The sequence below is a fragment of the Dermacentor silvarum genome, unplaced genomic scaffold, assembly GCF_013339745.2.
Source record: "Dermacentor silvarum isolate Dsil-2018 unplaced genomic scaffold, BIME_Dsil_1.4 Seq127, whole genome shotgun sequence".
NCBI lineage: Eukaryota > Metazoa > Arthropoda > Arachnida > Ixodida > Ixodidae > Dermacentor > Dermacentor silvarum.
The window spans coordinates 28,569-45,617 of NW_023605688.1; the positions used below are offsets into that span (position 1 = coordinate 28,569).

General features: G+C 46.2%; 1 pseudogene; it reads right to left on the reverse strand.

Moving 5' to 3' along the window:
• Nucleotides 1–1,549: 1,549 nt before the first annotated feature.
• On the reverse strand, nucleotides 1,550–1,716 carry LOC119434552 (U2 spliceosomal RNA; annotated as a pseudogene).
• Nucleotides 1,717–17,049: the final 15,333 nt, after the last annotated feature.

Sequence of the window (17,049 nt, forward strand, 5' to 3'; positions counted from 1 at the left end):
CGGTTTCTAGAAAAGTGCTTTGGGTTGGGGGGACGCCGTCAACTGCCTTTGGGCCGTTCTTTTGTACTTACAGTAACTTATCCGCCAGAAAGCAGGGCGTGCGTGTTTTCAGAGAAAAAAAGAAAGTCTTCCTACGGTAGAACTGCTTGTAAGAGGAGACGCTTGTCAGTCGTGACGCTGAGCATATTAGGACAGGCAGACAAACGATGGCAAACAACACCTGTGAAAAAAAAAAGAAACTGTGAATTTTACCTTAAGGTTTGTAATCACGCACATGAAATAAGTTCTTGCGATGAAATATTCCTAGGAACATATGGCAACCAATTGTTATGTCGGATATATTACTCGCGAAGGCGGTAGGCTAATCGCAAACAGTTCCTACCAGAGATAAGCTTTGTGAATGTGGCCCCAGATCTAGATTGCATATATGCTTCTGTCACAATGCAGAGAGCGTGTCTTGCAGATGATAAATACATTTAAGATCGCCGGGAAGTTCGTGGGATGGATAGAAACCATGGGCAAAATAATTCAGAATCAATATTTCAGGAGTTTAATGAATACAGTTGTCGAGGACAGTAGCAGTCCTTCACACCGTAAATGATAACGTCAAATAGGAAATGCACTCACGCGAGCATGCATGTACGCCAAGAATGGACACCAAAAACTCGGCTTTCATTTACACGTTTGTGAACACGGCCCTGTTTCTTGCGCGGCTGAGGAGTACGCAGGAAAATCGACACCGAATATTTCAGCTGTCTTTCTGAATGAATAAATTTGAGAATTTTCGTCTTGTTTATTTTTTGTCTTACTAAATACCTGTATGGCAGTGAAGATATGAATTTGGCGGGTACATGTATTCCAGCCCTTGTTGGCAGTACTAAGCAAAAAAACTTTGCTTCTCAAAGCTTTAAAGGTGATCTGTCATCCCGTGCCAGAACCAATTGCTATAAAAAAAAGAAAACTACAAAAAGTGACTTCTCTTTGGTTGCAGTATGGGCTACAAGTGCTAGCCGGAGGACTCTTAGTCAGCTCAAAACTATTATATTGTTATATGGAAATAAAGCTGGTGGAAACTATTTACCGACTGTGCTTACCATTCTAGGATCAGCACTGGCCAAGATGGATGCTATAGCGCAGAGAGCTGTAGTCTCCAGTGTCCTCTGAAAATAGCGAATCTATATATAAAGTTCGCATAACAAAAGTTTCAGTCCATTAAAGACGAGTTTTGGTATGTCGAATTACTTAATATATCGAGATAAATTTTAAACATCAACCTGTTAGCTATAACCGAGTTCGATTGTACTCCGTAGTGGCATACACGGATGCGCACAATGTGCTCTTCCCTTGGTCATTGGGCCTTCCCTGGTTTCACCGTAACCACGTACATACGCCTGCTGGTCAGTCAAGCGCTCTAAAAGTAAATATGACAGGATCGAAACTCAATGAGAAAAACTGTATTATATTGTTACATTGTATCATTGTTAAAATAACCATATACAGCGTAGCTATATATGGCTATCTTGCAGTGGATAAATTGTCCGTAGACCAAAAACCGTGGGCCAATCCCGAAGATAGTTCAACACCGGACCGACCCACGGCGGAGGTGAAGCAGGATTCAATCACTCCGCCAACTTGCAAAAATGAGTTCCAAATACAACCCGTATAAGATATCCCGCCTTTAAGAACAGATACTACACTTCGACCCACGTCGGCCATGTCTACGTTCGCACCATACACGTGTACGCCATCCCACGTATTCATACTAATGCCTACCAATCTGAGTGCCTTCTGTCTCCTGACGTCATGCTCTACGTAGGCTCCTTTCCTCAGTTATTCGCTGATTGTGAAATGGGTAGGCGGCGTGTTGTACGGGCTGAAGAAGAACAGCGTGCCTGCCAAGAAGGGCGGCGTGAACAGAAAAGGGATTGGGCGCGGTGGCGGCGGCGGAAGGAGACCACCGACAATGAGCGGGCTGCGGAAGCCAATCGTAATCGTGCTGCCCGCCATGACCGCGAGGCGGAAAGAAATGCTAACCATCCATATGGCCCGATCCCGCAAACTTGGAACGTTTCACCGGAGCAACGGTCAATCGCCACATACACATCTATATACTCTGGTCATCCACCTTGACAGAGTGGAATGGCACTGAATTTTTAAAGCGAAGCTATCTTTGCGAGCCCTCCTAGAATTTCGTGACCGTGGCTGCTGCTGCTGCTGTCCTGCCAGAAAGTTCATACCAAAAATTGGGGAAAAAAATTGCCTTACGTGCACAGATCATGGGATCGCACCTCGGCCCCCCGGTATACAGTTGAGCGATGCTTCACAATCGCACGTATGCTCCTATCGCGTCAGTGCCAATTAACTGTTTAAGATTATCACTGCGTGTGTTGCACTACGCAGCACCGGTGCGCAAGAGCCGATGCGTGCCCACCCTATCAGATGCGCAACATGGATAATGTAATCTGGGCGAGGGCTTTCGGTATGACCTTGTACTGACATTGCAATAACACAGAAAGAAACGTGATTTTCAGCACTGTTTTATGCATTTAAACAAAGTTTCACTGCATGTAGATTCCAACCAGGTGCGTTGGATCTGCCGCACTTTTTTTTAACCATCTTGGCTGGATGTTTTTCCTGCAGTGTATGCAATATTCATTAGACGGAACCCGCGTGCCCAGCTAATTAGTTCTTTTGATAGATTGGTGCAGGTAAGCGAATAACATGGCAACTCTGTGGCCCACCAGGACGGTAATTGGTGAGCCAATATTCGTGGCCCGCACGGACGCTGAGACCCACCAGAGACCCTCACTAATTAGCGTCCCACCTGGACAAGTGGAACGCGGCTCGTATTTTGCATCTAGTTCGCACGCAACATCAGCTACTTTATCGTCGTTGTCTCTTCAATCCAACTTGTGTCCCAGTGGCCGGGCACGTCAAAATTAATGATGTCTCATTCTAGGAAATGTCGCAAGCAGCAACCATGCAGCCGTTGCGGTGCGAGCATAAACATGGGAGAGAGAAGGCGTGATCTCAGCTACAGGTTGCAACAGCACGTACCTTCCGATTTATTGAGCCTTGGGAGTAGTGTTATGTGTTATATTAATGGGTGCGCATTTTGGATGAGAATTTATTTATTTATTTATTTACATATACTGCAGCCGAATATAGGGCTATAGCAGGAGTGGCAACATTATACATTACTGTACATTATACATTAAAAACAGACTTAACTAACCAATTTGCTGGGAAAATTTCAATTTGCGCAAGAAATTGCCATATTGCCTAGGAAAGAAGCCTTGGAAAGAATTCTTGGCATAAGTAGACATTCTGTGATAAATTGTAAGAGAGAATTTACCTCGTGTCCTACTCTCTTCCTTTTTCTTTCAAGCAGATTTTTTGAGCATAGCTAGTGGCAATATGGCCTTTTCGCACTGGGGCCGCATTACCTGAGCGACACATAGAAATGCTCATAGTAAGCTAATGAGAACGTAGATCTTCAGAGAAACTTTACTATGACTACATTAGGTTGTTGTTTATTAACTGCAGATAAATGGCTATGTGGCATACATTAGAGCTGCATAACCCAAGACACGGGTAAGTAATTGAGGTTATCGTGATGCCCATATGCCAGGTGGCACATACCACAGAGGAAAAAAACAAAAAGATGTAGGCAATAACTTTAAATGTAAACACAATTGCAAATAGAGCTAACCATAAGAGGCATTCAATATGCTAGGGATAGTCGATAATCTTTTTATTCGATTAACGATTACCCGTTCCTCATTTTAGCCTTAATCGAATTAGTGCTTTCGATTCAGGGTTTTTCATCAATTAATTGAATAATATAAATTTTTATCGTTACTCGTTAAAAGGTTGAAACACAGTTATCTACTTTTGTAGGACCCTATTTTATTGTTTGAGAGGTACGTGGAACCAAGTTTGAAGCCCGAGTGTATACGCGTTTGATAAAGCATAATCTAAATTTTTAAAGTATAAATACAATTGGCACGAGTGGATTTTGAAAAGATAAACAATAGGTGTTATAAAATGGCACTTAGTGCAGAAATGAATAAGGCACATGGCACTAGTGAATCCCTGTACAGTACAGCAGAACAAGAAATAAGAAAAATGGCCAACGGGAAAGGTAAAGTCCAACCGAAATATGCAAGAAACTGCAATACGCACCGGGGAAACGAAAATTACTGGTTTACGATTTTAAACCCGATGCGCGTTTCTACAGAGCGAAGGAATGTCAATTGGCTGGGGTGCTCAGGTGAAACCAACACCTCCTTTGAATGGCCACACAACCAACATGCGAGAATAGATGCTCGGACGCTTTAAAATTTGCTGGAATTAACATGAACCCCATCGTTATGTCAAAATACATGCTCCAAACGCGTCTTTAGTAGAGTGGGAGTGGCACGAGGATCAATGACTGGGTAGCTACAGTATGCTTTGAATTGCGAGGGCATTTCAAGCCTGCGGCTACGGGCGGCGTGGTGGAGTGTGCGGTGCGGGGGAAGAGATGGGAAGCGCTCGGCTCGCCATCTCTGGGGACTCGGAAAACAGTCGGCAGTCTCTCTACCACAGCGACACAGTCACTGATCGTGCGCCACCATTCAAGTACGATTTCGAAATTTTCGCGCCACTCCTGTCTAACTCTCAAAACGATTAATCGAACAGGTCTAATCGATTAGGTCGAATAAATGAAAGGTGGACATCTATGAAGATTATTCATGTTTCTGGATACATTTAATTGATTACTCGAATAATTATTCATAGGTATTGTCAACCCAACAACATGCACACGCTTTATAATGACCACTGTGCAATAAGAAAATTTTGTACGCAAACATGTGAGAGTCATATAGCTAAAGTAGTCCTAGAGGCAAACATTGAATGCTACATATCGAAAATATCTACACTTTAAAGCTCTCGTCGTAAATACAGAATTGGAGCCACACCACAACGAATGTCCACTTAGTGGCAATCATAAGGTTAACACCAATTCCTATGGTTTGTATTGGTCGTTTTGTTGCGATAGCAGTTATATTGACACTCCAAGCGGATTTACGCCGTTTCCGTGAGGTTCTGTATAGAGTCCAACGGCGATGAAATCGTCTCCGCGCGCCGTATGCTGTATGTGCGAGTGAAAGCGCGTAAGATACGCGCCCTTTAACGGGGAGCGAACGCAAGGCGCTGAGCAAACGCGACTTCTTCCGTCGCGCAAAAGACTATTGGGGGGGGGGGGGGGGGGGGGGGCGGGGGGGGGGGGGGGGAGGCGACGTTTAGCTGCAGCACCAAATGCGTATCTTGAGAATTGGCGCAAGGGGAACTGGAGACTCCATCACCAACGCGAAAGCAGGAAAGCGGGAAGGCAGTGCGGGAGGGAGGGAGTGCGGCTTTTGCTCTGCGAGAAATTAACTGCCTACTTGTACTTTGCGCGGCGACGGGTGGTCGCGTTCATAGTATCTTGAAAGCGAACTGCAACACGGCTCCTACCTTTGTATGTGCTGTGCTTTCGCCGCTCAGTTTCCATTGAAGCAATAGACCGCACGAACCTTCGCTCGCTGCTGCTGGCACGCTTGCTCACGCCAGCGTTTTGACAGCGCACGTCAGCAACGCGCAGAACTGTTGTCGACGTCGGTGGCGTTTTGCACGCGCTCGCACCGAACGCGCGCGGCGTTGGTGACGTGTTTATGAAGAACGTGCCAACCTTTGCCGTACACACTAAGGCGGCGCACCGTAGCGACCATAAGGCCATGGTCCCTGTGGTCACTAAATAAATGAAAACGACAGGATCACATATATTTCTCATTCTTTATTAGTTCAAATAGCCAATTACACCATCACATCTTAATAGTCATAATTGGAAATACATAATTCCCGCCACAGTACAGCTTCGCTAGTCTTCCATCTCCACCCCAGTGGAAGGGCTGACATTTTTTTATTTGATCCTATTCTTATCACCCGATCGCATCCCTGCGCGGATGCAGGGGGCATGTCTGGATGTTCTGAACTCCCTTTAAAATTTGTATGAGGAGCGCCAGCATACGGCACTTGCCAAACTCATAAAGGCCTTCTTTTAGCTTTTACTGTTCTTTTGCTCTCGCGAGACAAAAACGGTTTAGTAATTATTGAAGAGAATCCACCAGCATGTAAAAAAACTCCCCCTCCTCCTCATCATCATCACCAATATCATCATAATCATCCTCATCAACAATTACCATCTCAAAGTCAGACCTCCCATTAATAAAAACGTGGATCTGCACCTGATCATCCGGATTGAGAAATCACTTAGATAACACCTGCGCGGCGATGTGCCAAGCAATTACGAAGAACGGATATAATTGAAGAAAAGGAATAGCCGCAAGATCATGCCCGTTTGAAGGTATGTACTATGGAATGCGCGTATATTCTAGCAAATATTTCTTTTGTACATCACGCACTGCGGAAGAAAGCAAAGTATATCTGAGGCATTGGCAAAACATAAAGAACAGTGAGCAATAATGAAATAATGCAGTGTTGTGCAAGAACGCTCGCATAAAACGCTTTCACAGTAAAATGAACATATACAACAAAGCGTACCAAGCATCTGTTAATGTATTATATAGGAAGACAAAATGTCGGCCTATTCTGACTATCGAAGAAAGTATAAGTTTGGAATGCTGTTTTAACACGACAGCGTTAAGGGCCCCGTGTCGCAGAAAATCCGCTGTCGGCGTCGTCGTGGATGTCGGCGTCGGTGGCGGAGAAAATCATCCGCAACCGCCCCGACCGCGCTATTCCTTTGTCGTGGTGCAAAGTGTTAGAGAACAAAAATTAAATTTCTCACAGTGAAATCCGTCATAGCAATTGTAAAGTACAACTTAAGCACAACCTACAGACATGGTGGTGTCGGACTGTTATTTGAATGTACGAGAAAACATAATTCTGTTACGTGGAAACTCAAACACAAACCCCTTTTGCCAGAATTTCTACAGGGTAGGCTACCACGCGCTCGGTTGGGCTGCTTGCCAAAATATTATCCTGATGGCGCTCGCATCCTCGGCGGATCAAATTGGAACTTGGCCTGCCTAATGCGTTTTGGACACGCACGCGCGTCGGGGCAACAGGAAACAATTGATAAAATAATGAAAAAAGGTCCTAGGGCCTTCAAATTTTAAGAAAGGGTGACTAATATTGCCCCTGGAAAAACATCTTCCCAGAAATGCATTTCTGTTTAAGAAGCCGACTTTAAGGGGATCAGTGTAAGCTTGGTCTTTGTAAGCTGACTTTCCCACGTTCTGTGTTGCAGTAAATGAAGTCTACTTGCCCGATGCGAACAATGCGATGCGAACGGGTCCTGATAACACTATCGCGTTCTACACTTAAAGGCGAAGCTTTCGCGTCCTCCAATTTTTTATCTGAACATTGCAAATATGTTGTTACATCACATATTATGTAATCGTTCATATATGTGTTCACGTAGACACCTTGTTGCGACACCGTGTTTCGAATCACCACGGCTGCAGCAGAAGCATTTAGTATACCGATCATGGTCCGCGAAAGTCCAGGTAACTTACGCCATTGTAGGAAACAGTCTGTTAGAGTCATTATGAGTTTGCAAAGGCGAAGGAGATCTTGATGGCAAAATAATATACAAGTTGTTCTTTTACTCGCAGAACCTTCAACTTGTTCGTATCTTTAGGCTACAAAACAAAGAACTGTCCCTCTAATCAATTATTAAGTGGACAAAAGGCACTTTGATTTCAGAAAGTTTGGTCCACGCCAGCATCAAGCGACCGTCCTTATCAAGCTGTGATCGCGATAGCTTCATGCTAGCGCGATCGTGTCACAAAGGGTGTTGTCGCGAGCAAATCTATCACTTTAATTTAAGCAGAAAAATTGCTTTATTGAAAAGCGGAGAAGTTGGACGGTACGCATAGCTCTACATATTTCTCTGCAAGTAAAGTGTATAGGATAGAGAAAGCCCCTTAAAGAAGTTGCTGCAGAAAAAATATAAAAACTACAAACGTGAAAAATGCAGCGTGCTATATTTTCTGTTTTTCTTGGCTTGGAAAATTCCCAAAATATAGACGTCTTAGTCCAAACGATGCTCTCGTGCGTAAGGGCATGGTTATTCGCAGAAAGCTCTCGAAACACGTAAAGTACAAAAAAGAAACAAATAGAGTAGAAACGATAGCTTGATTGTGCATCCCGCAATCGAGCACTTCTTAAAAGGCACCAAAGATTTGTCATTTTTCTGTCTTATCGACGAAGAGCACTTTCCAGCACGTCGTGGTACATTGCAATTTTTATTAAAGAAGTTTCGAAAATAATGAGGTACTTATTTCTCAGAACGCGTAGGTCTTGAAACCTGAGCAACACAGTAAGTCCCGCAGAGTTTCTCTTCATCGAAGAAGCTGCATTAGAATGTGATTGCTTTTCGGAGTCCCCTTAAAATGTCACCAGATGCCAGACCACTGCACCTCTTACATTTTTTTTTTCTCATTCAGCTAGTAAATTTCACCTTCATCCTGCAAAGAAGCACAAATAGCACGGAAGGTTTTTCGCAGGCATTAACGAACAAGGACTTCAAGAAGCGGATACTCGCGAACAAAAAAAAAAAAACACACAAAAATATTTCCACGTATTGATAACTGAAAGGTGTTTTTTTTTTGTAATAGCAAAGCGCACACGCAAATCACGGGTGACCTTAAGCGAAGAATCGAAGTTATGAAGCTGGTAACTTTTGGCCGATCTCTGCTGCCGCTTCCATGAAGATGGATTTGCCACTGAAAAAAAAATTCTCTTCCCAGTGTCTGATTACGCTCTGCACAAAGACGTAATATTGGCAACAAAAATGAAATCGTTAGAGAAGAAAATCTACGCTTTCTCCCCAAATGCGAGAACCACAATATTAAGACGTTTTATGAACTTGTGAGCATATTACTGCCAGGACTACACACGAAGAAATATAAACCAAAGCGGACCGCCAGAAACCGTAACGCTGCGGCAGTCGTAACGTTAAACGGCAACTTCGAGAGAACACACACACACACACACACACACACACACACACACACACACACACACACACACACACACACATATATATATATATATATATATATATATATATATATATATATAGTGTGTTTTCTCTCGACGGTGGCGTTTATCGTTACGACTGTATGTCAGTATGATATAGATATATATATAAAACTCCCGATACAGCTTTCTGTTGCTCAATAAGTGCTACATACAAGTGTTTTTCCGAGCGTGAGAGAAGCCCAAAAATACACGTAAAGTGCCTCGAGTGGCCACTTGCGCGGCGATTCTGCGTGTATTCGCGGGCGTCTTTCACGCTCTCAAAAACCCATTTATGTAGCACGTATTGAGCAACAGAAAGCTGTATCGCGAGTTTTTCATGTTGCTCTACAACTTTCGCGTTGATACTTTGATAATTAGGACAGTACTTCTCGAGTTAGATAATTAATTACAATTACCTAATTAAACCTCTGTAGTGAAAGAATTACTGGCGGCTACTCCACTGTACTTTAAACAATACGCAGTGGGTTTGCTTCGCAGTAACGCCATTCCTCTTTTTTTAATTCGTGCTGCATTATAGCTGGGACACCCTGTATATTGTAGTGAAGAAGAGGAAGTAACGCTCTTGCGTCTGTCGCTGTGTGCGCAATCAGCGTTCGTGTACTACCTCGATTGTGTAAGACGTTGGTGTAGTCTAATAAATCGTCATACTACATTTGGTGGAAGGTGCTGCAATCCCCGACCTCACCCTGGAACTTCACAGCCGAACGTTGCCAACTGCTTCAGCAGCTAGAATGCTCCGAGGCTACCGATAATCAGCCTGGAGGGTGTTTCAGCGAACACTTTCAAAAATTTTTAAAGATTGCCTGTGGCAGATAGCACAATTCTGTACGGCGCCGCTCCCATCATTTGCGGCGCCGTACAATGGCAGCGGGAGCCTCCTGTCTTTGGCGGAACCGGTGAGACTGACGTGGAAGATTGGCTCTCTACCTATATGAGCGCCTGAGTGATCACAACAAGTGGGATGACCCGACGAAGTTATATACGTGCCGTCATCTTCTATCTTGCTGACGTTGCGAACCTCTGGTTCCACAATCATGAGCTGGAACTACAAACCTGGCCCGCTTTCCAGACAGCATTCGCGGAAGTCTTCGGCCGCCCGGCCTTGCGAAAGCTCCGTGCTGAACAGCGTCTACGCCAGCGCGCTCAACAGCCCGGCGAGTCTTACACCAGCTATATAGAGGATGTCGTGGATATTTGCGCCCGCGTGGATTCCAGCATGAGTGAAGAGGACAAGGTGAAGCACATCCTCAAGGACATCAAGGACGACGCTTTTCAAATGCTTCCAGCACGAAACCCTACTTCTGTCGCTGCTGTCGTCACTCTTTGCCAGAGCTTCGATGAGCTGCGTCGACAAAGGGTCCTTGCGCACAGCGCTTTTGCACCTGACCGCTCTCTCTCGGGCCTCATGCTTCCCTCCCACTCCACGCCCGAGTCCTCACTCTCCGTTCAGATTAAGGATTTTATTCGTGAGGAGGTTGTGCGCCAACTGTCTATGCTGCCTCTGAGCGATTGACCTCTACAGCTTGACACATCTCTGGCTGCTCCCATTAGGTCGTTCACGAGGAACTTTCCAAAAAACTACCTTTGGCTCTACCTCGTCGCGGCACCTTTGACCTATGCCGAAATCGCAGCACGGCATGCGCAGCCCACATTCGCGCTTCCTGTGACAATGCGACCTCAACCATTACCCTACCAACCAGTACCCTCAACCAACTCCCGCGTCGCCTCCTATTTCGCATCGAAGTCATGTTCAAAACCATTGCTGCACACGCGACACCCAAACCATTTATTTCACTTGTGGTTTCGCCGACCATATCGCGCGCTTCTGCCATCGTCGCATCATCATCATCATCAACCTATATTTATGTCCACTGCTGGACGAAGGCCTCTCCCTGCGTTCTCCAATTATCCCTGTCTTGCGCTAGCCGATTCAAATTTGCGCCGGCAAATTCTCTAACTTCATCACCCCACTTAGTTTTCTGTAGTCCTCGACTGCACTTCCCTTCTCTTGATATCCATTCTGTAAGTTTATTGGTGCACCGCTTATCCATCCTACGCATTACATAGCCTGCCCAGCTCCATTTTTTCTCTTAATGTGAACTAGAATATTGGCTGTCCCCATTTCCTCTCTGATCCACACCGCTCTCTTCCTGTCTCTTAACGTTAGGCCTAACATTTTTCATTCCATAGCTCTTTGTGCGGTCTTTAAATAGTTCTCGAGATTCTTTGTTAACCTCCAAGTTTCTGCCCCATATGTTAGCACCGGTAGAATGCAATGATTGTACACTTTTCTTTTCAACGACAGTGGTAAGCTCGCAGTCAGGGTTTGGTAATGCCTGCCGTATGCACTCCAACCCAATTTTATTCTGTAACTTTCCTTCTCATGATCAGGGTCCCCTGTGAGTAATTGACCTAGATAAACATACTCCTTTACAGACTCTAGAGGCTGACTGGCCATCTTGAATTCTTGTTCCCTTGCAAGGCTATTGAACATTATCTTTGTCTTCTGCATAATAATCTTCAACCCCACTCTTACACTTTCTTGGTTAAGGTCCTCAAACATTTGCTGTAGTTCGTCCCCATTGTTGCTGAATAGGACAATGTCATTTACAAACCGAAGGTTGCTGAGATATTCGCCGTTGATCCTCACTTCTAAGCCTTCCCAGTCTAAGAGCTTGAATACTTCTTCTAAGCATGCATTGGAGAGATTGTGTCTCCTTGCCTGACGCGTCTTTTGATAGGTAACTTTCTACTTTTCTTGTGAAGAACCAAGGTAGCTGTGGAATCCTTGTAGATATTTGCCTAGATATTCACGTACGCCTCCTGTACTTCTTGATTACGCAATACCTCTCTGACTGCTGGTATCTCTACTGAATCAATTAAATGCCTTTTCATATCTATGAAAGCCATATAGAGAGGTTGATTGTACTTCGCATATTTCTCTATTACTTTATTTATGGCATAGATATGATCCATAGTAGAATATCTGTTCCTGAAATCAGCTTCATCCCTTGGTTGACTGAAGTCAAGTGTTGGCCGGATTCTATTAGAAGTTATCTTTGTGAATATTCTATACAATACTGAAATCAAGCTAATGGGTGTATAATTCTTCAATGCTTCAACGTCTCCCTTCTTATGGATTAGTATAATGCTGGCGTTCTTCCAGCTCTCTGGTGCACTTGAAGTCGTGATACATTGCGTACAAAGGGCCGCAAGCTTTTCAAGCATGATTTTCAAGCATGATATCTCCTCTGTTTTTGAATAAATCGACTGTTATTGCATCTTCTCCGGCAGCTTTTCCACTGGTAATGAATTTCAAGGCCCTTCTAACTTCGTCGCCAGTTATAGAAGGAGCCTCTGTATCCTGTTCATCCCTACTTCGAATGAAAGTAGCTTGGCTGCTCTGGTACTGTACAGGTTACTATAGAATTCTTCCGCTGCTTTTACAATGTTATCGAAATTTTCGATATTACCCTGCTTATCTTTCAGTGCATACATTTTGCCTTATCCTATGCCAAGTTCTCTTCTCACTGATTTCATACTACGGCCATATTTTACTGCTTCCTCAATCTTTTCCACGTTATAATTTTGTATGTCCCTTACTTTCTTCTTGTTGATCAGTTTCGACAGTTCTGCGAATTCCATCTGATCTCTCGAGTTTGCCACTTTCATGTGTTGTCGTTTCTTTATCAGGTCCTTTGTTACTTGGGAGAGCTTACCTGTTGGTTGCATTGGTGCCTTACCTCCCACTTCAATTGCTGCTTCTGAGATCAGCCTAGAGACCGTTTCATTCATTACCTCTCTGTTCTCTTCATCTTCCTGTTCTAAGCTGCATATTTGTTTGCGAGCACCAGCCTGAAAATAGGTCTGTTTTTACCCTTACTGCGTCTAGGTTGGCCTGTTTCTCCTGGACTAATTTTACCCTTTCTCTCTTCAAATTGAGAGAAATCCTAGACCTCACTAACCTATGGTCAGTGCACTTTACCCTACCTAACACTTCTACATCCTGCACCATGCTGGGATCGGCAGAGAGTATGAAATCTATTTCATTCCTTGTTTCTCCATTAGGGTTGCACCTGGACTAGTATAATTTGGTTGCACCTGGACTAGTATAGCCCCACTAGCTCTCGGCAATTTTTTTTATTGCGATAGCAATTATATGGACACTTCAACCAGATTTCTGCCGTCGGCGTCGCCGTCACCGTGAGGTTCCCTATAGATTCCAAGGGCGATAAAATCGTCGCTGCGCGCCGTATGCCCGAGCGAAAGCGCGCGGGGGACGAGCGCTATCACGGAGAGCGAACGCACGGCGGAAAGCAAACGCGAGCGTCGCGCGAAAGGCCGTGGGGTCATGGGAGGGAGGGAGGCGGGGTGACGCTGTGCTGCTTCACCCAATGCTTATCTTGCAACCGGGCGAAAGGGGAACTGACCACTCAATCTCCCACGCGAAAGCAAGAAAGCGGAAGGCAGCGCGCAAGGGAGGGGGGGGGGGGGGCAGCTTTTCCTCTGCAAACAACTTCTCTGCCCAACTCGTGTGCCCTTGCCCGGCGGTGGCGCTCGACCGCACCGTCTCTTATCTCCACACGGCTCTGACCTTTCTATGCGCTCTGCATTCGCCATTCAGTTTCTGCTGAAGCCGTGCGAACCTCCGCACGGCTTCAGCAGAAATAGACCGTGCTTCACCAGAAATAGACCGTCCTGATAGACCGTGCGAACCTCCGCTTGCTGCCAGCGTTTTGACAGTCGTTGTCTGCGGTCATTCAGTGTGATATATTCATGTTTGCTTGTGCGCGCTGACACCACGATTGTTAATTCAGTTAGTAAGCGAATGTGTCCAAGTTTATGCAGCCGATAAAACGACCATCCCTACTCCGAATAACTCTCTACTAATTTGCTATCGCAATCGATGCTTCGCCTTTCGGGCGAAACTGCGACACTTTTTTTTGCCGGTGTCAGGCGCCATTCCATGCATCGTCGCTTATCACCTGCTAACCCTGCTGTCGTAACGCCTGGGTATAGCTATTCCCATGGTGTTACCGGGCATTCGATGCATCCCAACCCAGAGTTTTGCCGTCTCCTCGACGCCCTTTCGGTAACCATCGTTCTCCGTCACCGCGTCGTCGCTCACTTTCCCCGTTACGTCGTCGCCAGTCACATAGCTGAGGGAAACTAGTTGCTGCAGTTCTGCAGGCACGAACTGCCAGCTTCGCGACTTCTACAAGGCCTGCCCAGTCGCCACGCAATTTACTGGACGTTTTGTTCGAAGGAACCAGCCAGAATTGCTCTTATTGATACTGGGGCTGCAGTTTCCGTGATAGACGAAAAGCTTTGTCGTAAGCTCCACAAGGTCTCCACGCCGTTTTCTGGTTTGCTACTGCACACCGCGAGTGCACAGCATATAGCACCGCTTGCTCAATGTACCACAAGGGTGCTCATTGACGGCATTGTTTATGTTGCTGAATTTTTCGTGCTGTCTTCATGTTCACATGACACCATTCTCGGCTGGGACTTCTTGTCTCACCATCGCGCCATCATCGACTGTGCCGGGGCCGAAGTGGCACTTTTACCTCTTTCCGATGTCCTGCTGCTTGATCCTTCTGCAAGTAAAGCCACCAAGCTCACCGTTGTCTCCGATATGAAGATACCACCCGAAATGTCGGTTCTTGTGCCCCTATCTTGCTCCGGCGCGCCAGACGCTATGGTGCTTTTTACACCGTCGCATATTTTTCTAGGTCGCAAGGCTCTACCTCTCCCATTTGCGGTCCTCAACACTGTGTCTGGATTATCCGCTATGCTTTTGTGTAGCCCGTTTCAATCCCCCGTGACCTTACTGCGCGGAGAATCACTCGGTCGTGCTCAGCCCCTTGACCCACTTCACATTCCCGATACTTCCAATGACACGGTCTGTTATTAGCTCAACGCCCTCACTTCTCCCGTACTGTGCGCATCATCATCATCATCATCATCATTGTCGTCGTCGTCGTCAGACGTTCTTGAATATGCCTTGGACGCCGATCTGCCACCTCCGTACCGCCAGTAAGTCCTCGCGCTTCTTCAGAATTTTCGCTCGTCGTTCGATTGTGAAAACCATTCCTGGGACGTACGGCGACCGTCACTCACAGAGTCCACACTGGTTCCCATCCACCATTACGCCAGCGACCATACCGCGTGTCGGCAGCCGAGCGATAGATAATTAGCGAGCAAGTCGACGATATGCTGCACCATGGCGTCATTCGGTCTTCCCACAGTCTTTAGGCGTCTCCTGTAATATTAGTATGCCAGAAGGACGGGTCAATACGCTTCTCTGTGGATTAGCGTCGGCTCAATAATATCGCTCGTAAAGATATCTATCCGCTGCCTCGGATAGATGACGCCCTCGACTCCCTACAATGCGCGGAGTACTTCTCATCTTCGCATCTTTGGATATTCGCTCCGGCTATTGGCAAGTGCCGATGTTTGAAGAAGACTGTGAGAAGACAGCTTTCGTCATGCCCGACGGCTTGTACGAATTTACCGTAATGCCATTCGGGCTCTGCAACGCGCCCGCTACTTTCTAGCCATATATGGACACCATCCTTCGTAATTACAAGTGGAAAACACGCCTGTGCTACCTTGATGATATCGTGTTTTCACCAGATTTCCCGACGCATCTCGTTCGCTTGCGTGAGATACTGACCTGCTTCACCTCTACCGGCCTCCAGCTCAACATCAAAAAGTGCCATTTTGCTGCCCGCAAGTTAAAAATATTGGGACACGTTGTTTCGAAGGACGGTGTGCTTCCTGACCCAGCCAAGCTTCGCGCGGTCGCAAAGTTTCCGATGCCCACTACTCTTAAGGCACTCGATCCGCAGCTTTATAGGGCTCTGCTCTTATTTTCGGAGTTTTGTGCGCAATTTTTCAACTATCATCGCACCACTGACCAATTTTCTTACCGCTGGCAGCGGCGCCTCCGCGTGGTCAACTTCGTGTGACGAAGCCTTCAAGCAACTACGTCGCCTACTTACTCCGCCGCCGATTCTGCGTCGCTACGATTCCACAGCGCCCACAGAGCTACACACGGTACGCCAGCGGCATCGGACTTGGTTTAGTCCTAGCGCAACCGCAAGACGGCTACAACGAGTACGTCGTCGCATATGCGAGCCACACTTTAAAGAAGGCCGAAGCCAACTACTCTGTGACAGAAAAAGAATTGCTTCCGCCATTATTTGGGTTCTCGTCAAATTTCGTCCATACCTTGATGGTCGCCCTTTTGACACTGTTACCGACCACTACGCCCTTTGCTGGCTGTGTTCGTTGAAAGATCCGTCAGGTGGCCTCGGTCGTTGGGCACTTCACTTACAAGAATGACACCCGCGTTGTCTACCGATCGGGGAGGAAGCACTCTGACGCCGATGCGCTTTCCCGATTGCCGATACCTTCCGGTGTGACTTTAGTGTCAACGCCCTTCGCATCCATGTCCACCATCAACGTCGCTGATATGCCGGACGAGCAGCGTAAGGATCCCCTGCTTTCAACTATTCTGAATTTCCTCTACGATGCATCCATCACACCCTCTTCTCGAACACTTCGTAGCCCAACCGCTCACTTTGCTGTCCGCAACAACGTCCTTTACCGCAGAAATTATTTGCCTGATGGTCACAAATGGCTGCTTGTTATACCACGACACATGAATACTGATATATGTGCTTATTTCCATGCGGCCCCTCATAATGGTCACGCCGGCGTTCTGAAAACGTATACTCGGCTGAGGCAGCGTTTCTACTGGCACGGCATGTGTAGAAGTCGCGGGCGTAACACGGTTCATGTCAGCTGACTTAAGCCATGCATACTATGACACCCTTATCCTACCTACGCCCGCCAGGATGGCTCATCTTCTATCCCGGGGGCCATTGTAGTGAAGAATAGCATGAAGAAGCGCTCTTATGTCTGTCGCTGTGCGTGCGATCAACGTTC